Genomic DNA, 13,576 nt, shown 5'->3' with positions numbered 1-13,576 from the left:
GCCCCACCCCAGTGGCAGGAACAATGAGGCCCCTAAAATAACAACTAACACGTATCTTCAGCTCAGACTCTGTTTCTAGGAAACTCAACCTAGGCTCTCTGCCAACAGGACAGCTGGGAGGTCAAGTGATCAACTGGAAAAATTACCAAATAGGATCATGTTTGTACCCCAAATTTGTGGAGCTGCTCATACAAGTTATATAAACAAAGATTTTAAGCAGGCAGTACTAGACTCAGATGTACCTTTTTAATAGGTTACTCCGGGCATGTAAGATAGTTGGTAGGGAGCAAAGCAAAGACTGGTTAGAAAGAAATTTTCTTCTTCCATGACAGCAGTAACAATGCCTGACAAAACACAGTGGCAATGGCCATGGAGAGGGAAAACCAATTCCAAAGACACAGATGGGGTCGAAATGTCTTGGCTTTATCATCTATTGGATATGGGGACTAATGGAGAGGTCTGGGATGGCTTCCAAGTTTTTGACTTGGGAAATTGGATGATAGGGTAACAGGTGGGGAGAAGGAAAAATGGCTTGGTCACTCTCAAGATGGAGATGTAATAGACAGTTGCCACCACTCACCTCTCAAGATGGAGACGTAATAGACAGTTGCCACCACTCACCTCTCAAGATGGAGACGTAATAGACAGTTGCCACCACTCTCCTCTCAAGATGGAGACGTAATAGACAGTTGCCACCACTCACCTCTCAAGATGGAGACGTAATAGACAGTTGCCACCACTCACCTCTCAAGATGGAGACGTAATAGACAGTTGCCACCACTCAACTCTGGGACTCACAAAGTAGGTCAGGGATTGAGGGACCTAGGGAGACCAAAACAGAGGGAAGCAGAACCTAGAGATAGAGATGGAGAGACAAGAGAGACACTGCCCTGAGGATATCATTTGAGCACTTAGAATCAATCTTGCCTGAAGCCTGAAGATGATTTGGACTTTTTTTCCCCCAGAGAGCAAGGGAGAGGGGGAGAGAGAGAGAGAAACTTGAATGATGAGAGAGAATCATTGATCAACTCCCTCCTGCACGCCCCCTATTGGGGATTGAGCCCGCAACCCGGGCATGTGCCCTTGACCAGAATCAAACCCGGGTCCCTTCGGTCCGCAGGCTGACGTTCTGTCCACTGAGCCAAACCAACTACGGCAAGGAGTTTCAATAGAGATTCTGATTTAATAGAGCGAACCTCTCCTAGGAAGTTAAACACAATAGGAGTTATATTGATGTCTCTTTTTGCCTCAGCATCCCACTATCACCCCCTTAATTCACATTTTCAGCTCCCTTTCACTCTTAACATCATGCCTCATTTTTATTGCCTTTGTTCCTCCGCCCCGTTCTTCTGTAAAGATCATAACTGAGAAAGGAAGCGTAACAATGTAAGAGAATCAGAGCTTTTAGAATTAGAAGAAAATGGAAGATATGTTTGTGACAACTGTGGCTCCAATAAACCAAACATGTTACCCAAGCTTTTTGTAATGGATAAAGAGGAAAGAGAACAAAGCTCATTATGAGATGGCCCCTGTATCAGTAAGCTTTTGCGAACTGATTCAGGGACCATATCAAAATTTTGTGGCTTCAAGCAATAAGCATTTTATTATTTCTCATGAGGCTCTGGTCAACTTGGTGGTTCTTCTGGCCTCTGCCAGCTCAGCTGGGGCAGGATGGTCTAGGATGGTGTCTCACATATCTGGTGACCGGCGGGCTAACTGGTCTGGTAGGCCCTGAGCTGGGCCAGTTCACTGATGCCATATGATCTGTTATCCTCCAGCAGGCCAGCCCAGATTTGATCACATGGTGGTGGTGGCAAGGTTCCCAGATCAGCAAGGAACGGCAAAACCCGAAGTGCAGGCCTCTGCTTTCTGTCACATTTGTTAATATCCCATTAGCCGAAGTAGTCACATGGCCAACCCAGGGTCAAGAGTCAAGGAGCAGTGAAGTGTGGACTCTCCTTCTTAATGAGAGGAGTGGCAAAGTCACATGGCAAGGGATGTGCATACAAGGATGAGAGGACTTTGTGACCATCTGTTACCATCTACTTTAGTCTCTAACCCAAACTTCACAGTTAGAGAAGGGTATAAGAATATTCATTGATCACATATATTTGGTAAGTATTGTATATTTTAGTACACAAATACTTAATAAACATTTTATGAAGTATACTATAAGTACATATATTTTTATATAAGCATCATATATTTGCATCTAGATATACTATTTAGCTATAGGAGAACTATTGATAGGATTAACTATCTTTACAGTTACTGACTTATGACCAAGTAACTAAAACTGCTTAATGTTTAGCAGATTTGTGCGTGTTATAAAACTCTTCACAATTAATTTAATGAATAAAGAAAGAGATCTTACAAGCTTATTATGCTTGCCCCTCTTTCTCAGCATGAAAATCCTATCCCTTATATATCTTATTTTTAAAATAGGTATATTCCTAAAGAGATTTGGGTAATTAAAATGTTTGTAAACCAAAGCACATATTAAAAAACACTAGGGAGCCCTAACCAGTTTGGCTCAGTGGATAGAGTGTCGGCCTGAGGACTGAAGGGTCCCAGGTTTGATTCTGGTCAAGGGCATGTACCTTGGTTGCGGACACATCCCCAGTAGGAGGTGTGCGGGAGGCAGCTGATCCAAGTTTCTAACTCTCTATCCCTCTCCCTTCCTCTCTGTAAAAAATCAATAAAAATACAAAAAAAACAAAACACTAGGGAAACTTTATGTAAAGTTACTGTATATTGAATAATTTGGAAAAGCAAATAATCATTCCTTAATTTGTTCAGTATATCAACTCGGATTTTATACATACGTTTGAGATTAAAGCAAGCCTCACTTGTGTACTCTTTTGTTGATGGCAGGGGTGGTGCTTATGGCGGTGGCTATGATGATGAGGGTGTTGATGGTTGTGAGAGTGGAGGTGTTGAGAGGTGGTGATGAAAGTGGAGGTGGTGGTGATGGTTATGAAAATGATGGTGGTTGAAGTGGTAGAAGGATCTGAAACAGAAATCTTCAGTTTACCGCAGTGTTTCCCGGTGGCCCTCTTACCAGGTCCCAGACTGTATAGATAACTGGGCACATGCATTGAAGAAAGGAATAGAAAAACAATTAAAAGCCCTGGCTGGGTGGCTCAGATGATTAGAGAGTCGTCCTGATAAGCCAAGGTTGTGGTTTCGATCCCTAGTCATGGCACATACGTGAAGCGACCAGTGAATGCAGGAATGAGTGGAGCAATAGATCCATCTCTCTCTCTCTCTCTCTCTCTCTCTCTCTCTCTCTCTCTCTCTCTCACACACACACACACACACACACACACACACATACACACACACACACACACACACTTCTCCTCCTTCTCTTCTTCCCTCCCTCTCTCTCCTCTCTAAAATCAATTTAAAAAAGAGAGAGAGAGCAAAAATGAATAAAATGTAGCATGAGATGCCCTGTAGGCTAAGCAACATCCCACAATGTCAGGAGAGCCGTTTCTACGCCTTTGTAATTGTATATTGGCTTATTTACACCCCCTTCCCACCAGATTGTAAGCTCACTGAGAGCAGGACTACATCTTATTTTTTAAGAAAATCAATCCAGGGTCACTGTGGCACATAGTGGGTGCCTATTGTACTTCCTGAGTAAATGAATGACAAGCCACCATGGCTTGCCTCCTTCCTTTCTCTCTAAAAGTGCATGTTGCCCCCATGGCCTCAGAGAAAGTGCCCTTCTGAATGACTTATGCTTTGCTGCCCCAGCTTGCTAGTGTCAGATGAGGGCTGGGAAGGTCCCAGTTGAACAGTAAAATAAAATCATGGCATGGTAGAGTTCAAAGGACATTAAAGAATCATCTGTTTTAAGATGAGGAAATTGGGGCCCAGATAAGCCAAGTGACTCAAATAAGACCACACAAATTGGGTCATATCCAGAACCATGACTCAGAGACTCAAAGTTCAGATTCCATAACCAAGGTGCCTTTGTTGGAATAATACCCCTGGCACTTCTAATTGTGCTGGTGGGAAGCAATGTTGCTTACCAATATTTTAGCTCATTCACGAAGGAGAAAATGAAGACCTTTAGCTTAACAAAGACTACTCAGGGAGAGCTAAGTCTATATCTTGCATTATGGCTCACATTAAATTCTATTGGACACTGCTGATCTAGGGCAGTAGTGGTAATTCCCTTCTCCGGTTCTTGGTTTAAGAGTGGCTATGATTTTTTAAAAATATATATTTTATTGATTTTTTTACAGAGAAGGGAGAGGGATAGAGAGTTAGAAAGATTGATGAGAGAGAAACATCGATCAGCTGCCTCCTGCACACCCCCTACTGGGGATGTGCCTGCAACCAAGGTACATGCCCTTGACCGGAATTGAACCTGGGACCCTTCAGTCTGCAGGCCAACGCTCTATCCACTGAGCCAAACCGGTTAGGGTGGGTGTGGCTATGATTTTTAATTTCAACTGAGTGCCGTTTGCTTCCCTGCTTTTCCTTAAACTGAATTGTCACAGTGCAGCCAATAAAATTCCGGAAGGTGTCTGCTAGGGAAATTCAGGGAAAGATTTGAATGCCTGAAAACAAAAAAAGATGGGGTGAGAGGGATGCCCCCTTCCCGCCTTAGACATTCTTGGGTGCGGCAGTGATGTTCACTACCTCGCTGTCAGACAGACTTTCTTGGGGAGAGCCAAGAAAGTCAAAGGAAAGCTGACCCAGAACCCTGAATTTGCTGAGCTACTGAGTTAACCAGAGTTGGAATCCACCTCCTTCGGGACTTCATGTTACGTGAAATAGTAAATATTTATTATTTAAGCCACTTTTTATCAGTGTCCTGTTACTTATGGCCAAAGTAACTGATTCACATCATATTCATCTGTTGTGTGCACAGCACTCCCTGTTTTTAGTAAGTTCCAGTGTTTCGTCAGCAGGTGTCTGGTTGATTTGCTGCCTTGCAGAGAGGATCAATAGGGTCAACTTCTAGATAAATCTGTTTTGTTTGTTTTGTACATATCTTTTTTTAAAATTAAATTGATTGGAGTGACATTGGTCAACATGAACATATAGGTTTCAGGTGTGGGTTTCTATGTTACAAGATCTGTGTATTACACCGTGTGCCTACCACCCAAAGTCAAATCTCCTGTCACCTTAACCCTTCCCCGCCTACCCCCTTCTCCCTGGCAACCCCCACACTGCTGTTTGTGTTCATGAGTTTCAGCTTGACATCCTATAGGAGTGAAATCTTATGGTTCTTAGCTTTTTCTAACTGACTTATTTCACTTAGGATAATGTTCTCAAGGTCCACCCATGTTAGCACATCTCTTTGAGATGTCACCTGCTGACTTTTGTAGGCTGAGGAATTTTTGTTGCTGTTCATGTAACAACTAAACATTGGACAATCTACAAAAACATAAAAACCTCTGGCCTCTGCGCTTACAAGCAAACATGTATGCTTGTAACATATGCTTGTGGTTGAAATTCAATGGTTTTTGTTCCATTGTTATTTGTGATTATAAAAATAAGTCCTGTTTATCATACAAACATTTAAAGTGTAAAAAAAGAAAAAAAGTGTAAAAAAGTAGAGTGAAGAAAATAATCTCCCAGCAATCCCACCATTTAGATGTATCCTCTGTTAATATTTTAAATGTATCTTTATAGACTTTTTCTATTTATAGTGTATATTTGATTTAAAAAACTATATAGCATATACTTTAATTAAATACCATCACACTTAAGTACCTTTTGGTAACCCCTTAAAAAAACACATCAGTGCTCTGGTCGGGGAGCTCAGTTGTTTAGAGTGTCATCCTGCCACACCAAGGTTGCAGGTTTGATCCCTGGCCAGGGCACATATGAGAATCAGCCAATGAATGCACACATAAGTAGAAAAAAATAGATGTTTCTCTCTCTCTCTCTCTCTTTCTCTTTCTCTTTCTCTCTCTTTTCTAAAAAATTATTTAAAAACCCCTAAGCTCTGGCTGGTGTGGCCCAGTTGGCTGGAGTGTTGTCCCATATACCAAAAAGGTTGCGGGCATCTTCAGCAATAATATGCATGTGTTCAGAGTCCTAAATTTCTTTCAGTTACATTTTATGTTCAATATTATTCTGTATTCTTTTTTTAAATCCTCAGGGATATTTTTCCATTGATTTTTTTTTTTTTTTTTTTTTTTAGAGAGAATGGAAGAGAGAGGGATGGACAGAGAGAAATATCGATGTGAGAGAAACACATTGATTGGTTGCCTTCTGCACGAGCCCCTAGCAAGGCTTGGACCAGGGAGGAGCCTGCAACCGAGATATGTGCCCTTGACCAGAATTGAACCTGGGACCCTACAGTCTGCAGGCCCATGCTCTATCCACTCAGCCAAACCAGCTAGGGCTCTGTATTCATTTTATCTTGATACTTGCTGTCACATAGATGCATAATCTCGATTTTCCTATCTCTTCTTTAAAAAAAATTTTTTTTAATTGATTGGAGAGAGAGAGGAAGGGAGAGATGGAGAAAACATCAATTTGTTGTTCCACTTATTTATGCATTCATTGGTTGACTCCTGTATGTGCCCTGAGCAGGGAGTGAACCGGCAACCTAGGTGGGTCCAGACAATGCTCTAACCAACTGAGCTACCCAACCAGGGCTTCTATCTCTTCTTCCTTATTTCCATTCCCTCCTAATCCCACCATGGTCTACCTTTTGTCTTCACCACCATACACAAGCTGCTCCTTGGTTAGGACACTTCATCTGATTGCCAAATCTGGTGGTCTTTCTTGATTTGTCAACTTAACATAGCTGACCACTTCCACCTTCTTGAAACTCTTCCTCCAGTACTTCCCATGACCCAAACATCTGGTTCCTCTTTAGCTATCTGTTTATTCATTTATTCAGCAAAATTTTATAGAGAACCTGTGTTAAGTGTTGTCATAAGGGCATGCAATAGTATGACGAAGCTAGCATCTATTGAGTGCTTACCAAGTACCAGGCAATATTTTGACATTTTAAACACTTCAGTCTCACAAAAGCAGGGGCTAGTACTCTTCTTAAATATTTTTGGCTCTGCAGGCCCTATGGTCTATGTTGCAACCACTCGACTCTACCATTGTAGTATGGAAGTGGTCATGGACAATATATAAACAAATGTGTGTGGCTGTGTTCCAATAAAACTTTATTTTATTTTTTTCAAATATATTTTATTGATTTTTTACAAAGAGGAAGGGAGAGAGATAGAGAGTTAGAAATATCGATGAGAGAGAAACATTGATCAGTTGCCTCCTGCACACCCCTTACTGGGGATGTGCTTGCAACCAAGGTACATGCCCTTGACCGGAATCGAACCTGGGACCCTTCAGTCCTCAGGCCGACGCTCTATCCACTAAGCCAAGCTGGTTAGGGCAATAAAACTTTATTTATAAAACAGGGGGCTAATTTGGCCCACAGGCTATAGTTTGCCAATCCCTGCTCTAAATTCTAAGTTCCACCATGCTGGAATTTTTGTCTTCTTTGTTATATGATAGTCAGTCAATATTTGGTACACGAATATTCTTCTTCTAAAGTAGGAACTATTCTAATCTTCATTTTACAAACAAGGAAACTGACGCACAGAGGTTCAGCCTGTGTTTAATGGATCAATTATTGTCCAATGGACCCTACTGAAGCACATGCCCAAGTTCACCAACTGGTAAGTGACAAATCCAGGATCTACGCCACAGCATCTGGCATCAGAGCCTGTCCTCTTAACCAGAACACTCTACAGTGGTGGCACAGAGGGGAAGGTCATCAGCTATTCTCACAGATGTCTGGAGAGGTTATTTAACTGGATCTTGAAGAATTCACCAGGACGTGGAAACTGCAGATTTGGTACAAAATGGCTTTCTGAGCAAACTGGCAGCAAAGGAAGAAAGTTCCTTAGGAAATACATTCACTTTCCAGTAACTCACATCTCTGGACATAGGGTTTGAGATGGAAAGTCGTGAAGATGAGCCTAAAGGAGTTATGCGGGGGCCTTGGATAGCATCTGAACAAATTTGGATTTTAACTTGGTGGCAGATGGGCTACTGCAGTGTTTTGAGCATGGGAAAGAATGGCCATATTTGCATTTTAGGTCAATTTTTAAAGTTAGATTTTATTTTAAAATTATGTGAGACATGCATATTGCACAACATCCAGAAGCTGAGGTCTCCCCGCCGGCCTTCAGCCTCCCGTGTGCAGTCGCAGGGGTGCTCACTGTTTCGTTAGAAAGGCAACTTGCACTTAGAGTGAGAAGAACCGATTGGGTGGCGGTGTGCTGTATGTCCTGCTAATTAATTTAAATTAATTGACTTAGTAAATCGATTTAATTTTTGTCTCTAGGGTGGATGATAACGAAAAAAGGTTGAGAAAGATTGCTGTACACCTTTACAAATAGTTCCTCTATTAAATCCTCTTCAAATGACTTGGGTTGACTGTGCATCTGTGTCTGCCCAGATGGCTAAATGATAATGGGTAGTGAGGCTTGGGTAGAAGATAGTTATCCACATGGTACATGATCATAGAGAAAGGACAGCAGACCATTTTGGTAATAAGCATGGACTGCTGGGATTAGAGTCCTAGCTCTGCCATTTATTAGCTCTATGACCTTAACCTCTCTGCGAAATGGGCATAATAATGGTACCTATCTCTTCATGGTTGTAAGGATATCCCTCACTGTGTGTTAGCTGTTGTTCAAAGAGTGGACGGTAAGAGCTTCAAAGGAGGAGGGGGTTTTGCATGGTACATGGGAAATGTCAACAGCACTTCCCGTGCCCATGGGTTGGGGTATGGGAAAATGAGTAGCATCCTTTCTAGAATTCAGTAAAGAGGAAAGTTCCTTTGGGAATGCACTCATTTTTGCAGTTAAGGTTAAGAAAGGAGCTAGGAGAGTAAAGGTGGAAAGAAGTTTATTTACAATTGAATGGAGGTCCCTGCTGGCCACGAGGAAAGACTGGGAAAGAAGAGGGTAGAAGGTGGAGAGAAAGCCCAGAACAGGATGGCAGATGAGAGACTAGGGTAAGGGAGAAAGACCTGGCCAGAGGTTGGGCCACCATGACAACACAGGCTGGGCAGGGCAGGGAGTGGGAAACTGTGGACATATCCAGCCAGCTGCCTTTTTTTGTGTGAAGTTCACAAGCTAAGAATAGCTTTTACATTTGCAAATGTGTTTCCTTTTTAACATTGAGAGTAAGAATAATATTTCACAAGACATGAAAATGATGTGAAATTCAATGTCAGTGTCCATAAATAAAGTTTTATTGGACTAAAGCATGCCAATTCATTTACATAGAGTCTATGGTTACTTTCACACCACCTGACGGAGTTAAGTAGATGCGACAAAGACCAAATGCCCACACAGCTGAAAATATTTACTATCTGGTGCTTCGTAGAAAAAGCATGCCAGCCTCTGCTCTGGTACATCATTCCCAGTCTGCAATATGAATGGCACCCCCTGGAGTTGTGCAACAGAGGGCCCTAGGAGCACTCATTTTAGATGGTGATAAAGGATTAGCAGGAGGAGAGGCAAGGATGGAATTACGTGGCCTCCTGGCTTTTTTGGAATGTGGGCACAAAGTTGTTTTGTCGGGACAAAGCAAGGCTGTCAGCCCTGATTCAAGCCACTAACTGAGGATACTACTGCTTGCCCACATTGTTGTTCCTTATTAACAGAAGACTGATTTTATCAAGATGATTATGTGCCCTATTAAAAACAATCTTGAATAAGAAAAGTACTCAGAGAATGATGCGAATATGTCAAAAGGACACAGAGCCTGCTTAAAGGGGCTTCTAATGGCCAATCTGTGACAATTTGAACACCCAAATAAATTATGGTAGTAGTGGACTGTAACACATGGAATAGAAGAGGAAACTATGAATCCACACTGAAAAGAGCAAACAAGTAAGTAAATTGAGGAGGAAGAAAAGTTCTTCTATATCAAGGGTGGGGAACCTTTTTCTGCCAAGGGCTATTTGAATATTTATAACATCATTTGTGGGCCATACAAAATTACCAACTTAAAAATTATGTTGCTATGAAAAAAGCTCCTAGATTTATTGAATTTCGAGTCCCACCTGCGGTTGCCTTGGCAGGGCCAGACCAAATTATATGCCCCCCAGGCCGGACATTCCCCACCCCTGTTCTCTATGATGGAAGACAAACTAATAAGTTATAGAATGAATGACAAAACTAGAAAAAAAATCACCATTTTGCAATCACCATGTTATTATTTTAGGCAAGAATTATTGATGGATGCTAAAGCTACCAGGTGAAATTTTGATGAAAAAACATGATGTTTAAATCACCTCAGAGCATCTCCTGCAGATTCTTACTTTATTTTCAAAGTGTAAAATAGTAACTCTGTAGTAGTGAAACCTGCCTAATACTACCACTTTCACCAAGTGATCAAAGTTAATAGCGCTAGTAACAGGACAAATCGAAATTAGGTGCCTCCTAATGTGATGCGCTGAGGACCCCACTTCATTTCTGTAGTGTTCCCGCTGAAAATGTGTAACCCAACGTATGAGGGACCATCAGATAAATCCAAGTGAGGGCTTCTCTACAAAGTGATCTTCAAAAATGTCAATGACATGGAAGATCAAGACACACTGAACAACTTTCTAGATTAAAGTGGACTAACGCAACATGACAGCAAAATGTGATCCTGGATTGGTTACTGGACCAGAAAGAATTTTTTTTTTTTCTCTCCTTACAACAGAAGGCATTAGTGAGACAGCTGGCAAAGCTGTAGATTAAACAAAAGCATTGTATTAATGTTAATGTTCTGATTTTGATCATTGTACTAGGTTACATAAGAGAAGATCCTTATTTTTAGGAAGCGACACTGAGGTATGTAGGAGTAAATGTGCCTGACAGAGAGAGAATGATAAAGTAAATGTGGCAAATGTTAATATTTGGAAATTTTAAAACTTGGGGGAAAGGGTATACAGGACTTCCTCATGTTATTTTTGCAAGTTTTCTGCCATTTTTAAAATTATTTCAAAACAAAATTTTTTTTAAAAAACGCCTCATCTCCCTCAGGTACCCATGGAGTGAAATACTCATATCCTTAATCCTGGCTGATGAGTTGTAGTTTTTAGTCTAATGCAGCAATTTGCAACTGGTGTGAAGAATTTTTAAAACATGCAATACTGCCCTGGCCAGTGTGGCTCAGTGGATAGAGCATCGGCCTGCGACTGAAATGTCCCAGGTTTGATTCCTGGTCAGGACACATGCCCGGGGTTAGGAAATTGATTCCCAGTAGGAGGTGTGCAGGAGGCAGCCAATCAATGATTCTCTCTCATCATTGATGTTTCTATCTCTCTCCCTCTCCCTTCCTTTCTGAAATCAATAAAAATATATTTAAAACAAAACAAAACATGCAAGACCTGACTACTTAGTCAAGGGCACTGACCTCTTTTCCCTTAGATTGTCAAATAAAAAAATGACATCAGCCAACACGACATTGGCTACCCGCTGTGAATGAATCAAAATTATACCAATTTTTCTTTTGGTCAGATCTGCAAAAAATTTATATTTTTTGGTGTGCTGCAGAATTTTAGTAGTTAGTTTATGTGTGCCTTGAAATGAAAAAGGTTGAAAATTGCTGGTCTAATGGACAGCGCTTCTCAGAAAACTATTTTTTTTTTTTCTGATAAAAAAGGAAATACTTGGCAAATGCCTTTTGCCCTTTGCCCTTCTCCTTCTTTGTGACTAGAATGGAAATGGATGTGGAGCAGCCATCTCCACGCACAAGGAAAAAAGGAACTGAAGGAGCTGAGTGTTGATGGCTCCGTGAAGCCCTGCCTGGACTGCCCTCTGGGTAAGAGGCTGATTAGCCACTGCGCTCAGGTTTCTGTCACACGCAGCCAAATGCAATTCCAAATGAGCTAGAACATCTAAGGCTCCCGGTGGTGTTTAGCGTTTGTGTGGCTTTGCTTCTCAGTCTTCTTCATAGGCAACTGCTGCCAACTGCCCCTTAAATTAGTTGGTGTTCCCTAAGTTTGGATTCGCGGCCTTCTCTTCTCTCTGTATGATCCCCTTTTACCTCGTCCACCTCTACTCACCATTTAAACGCTGATGACTCTCAAATTACTATCTCCGGCCTGGAATTTTCTCCTGAATTAAATAAAGGTCACACATCCAGCCACCTACTGGACGCCGATGCCTATGGCTCCTGGTCACTGCAGTCGTTACCAAGCTGAGCTCTCTTTTCAGTCTCTCTCTCCACTTTCCAACTGAGGCAGGAGCGTAGGAAGCTAGGAACATTCCTTGGCAAGTGGAACGGGGAAACTAGGACAGAGCTGAACAAACTGGCTGAGCAATTTACAGCCAGATGCGCAAGGTCACGGGGTGGCAAGCCCCAGGCACCTAGCAATGGGCAAAACTGGAGCCAGACCTGCCTCGGGGGGCCTTTCTCCCCCAGCCCATCACTGGTCAAGCGGTTTAGTCCCCCTGACCTTTCATGTCACTGGTCCTGTGGGTTAGAGCCTGCCCCCTGGACCTTTTCTCTCTGTAGATAATATCTAGACCTCAGTTGTATTTTAGCCCCAGGCCCAGAAAAGCAGCAAAACCAGGTGGGGGTCACCAGGACCAGTTGCAATGACTAATGACCCCCTGCCCTGGTGCTGACCAATCAGTGGAGACCATGACCTTGAAAGGGCACACCCAGAAAAGCTGATGAATATTCTATTGAGATCCTCCCATGAAACCTCCCCTAAACTCCCTCAGGCAAAGGATCCAGCTCGTGCTCTCCCTCCAGGGAGCACACCTGTCCCCTTCCTTCCCCCTCTTCTTTCCTGACAGGCCTGCATATCCTAAAGACCCCATGAGAATGGCAACCAGCGGAGCAATGGGCAGTGGCGGCTCGTTCCAGGCTAACCCCTGGAACCTGTCTCCAAAGCCCCCTTTCTCTGACTTTCCGGTGAACCAGAGCAGCCTGCCGAGGCCAGTGATGGCGAACCTATGACACGCGTGTCAGAGGTGACACGCGAACTCATGTTTTTGGTTGATTTTTCTTTGTTAAATGGCATTTAAATATATAAAATAAATATCAAAAATATAAGTCTTTGTTTTACTATGGTTGCAAATATCAAAACATTTCTACATGTGACACGGCACCAGAGTTAAGTTAGGGTTTTTCAAAATGGTGACACGCCGAGCTCAAAAGGTTCGCCATCACTGGCTAGGCTCTCTCCTGTTGCTCCTTCCATCCGAAGCCCTTCCTTGTTGCACTCCCCTCGGCTTTAATAAATGTACTTTCAAAATCACCTGGGCTCGTATTGTGAAATCTCTCCTGCACGAAGCCAACAGCCGGCCCAAGGCCGCTTTGGGCCTGCTCTCCTTTCTGGTAGCACAGCCATCATCCAACCACGTTCCCAAGTCAGAAACTCAGGAACCATCCTTTCCTCTTCCTACTTTCTCACCTCCTGCATGCAATTACTCATCCAGATTTTGATGACTCCATCTCCTGAAGTTTCTGAATCCATTTCCTCCTCTTTATTCTTATTATCTGGGTAGATGCCTCATCCTCTTTCACTGGCATTTTTTTCATGAATCTTCTAAACAATCTCCCTGTCTCT

The sequence above is a fragment of the Myotis daubentonii genome, chromosome 12 (genome assembly GCF_963259705.1).
Source record: "Myotis daubentonii chromosome 12, mMyoDau2.1, whole genome shotgun sequence".
Taxonomy (NCBI): Eukaryota; Metazoa; Chordata; class Mammalia; order Chiroptera; family Vespertilionidae; genus Myotis; species Myotis daubentonii.
This window is presented reverse-complemented; position numbering follows the sequence as displayed.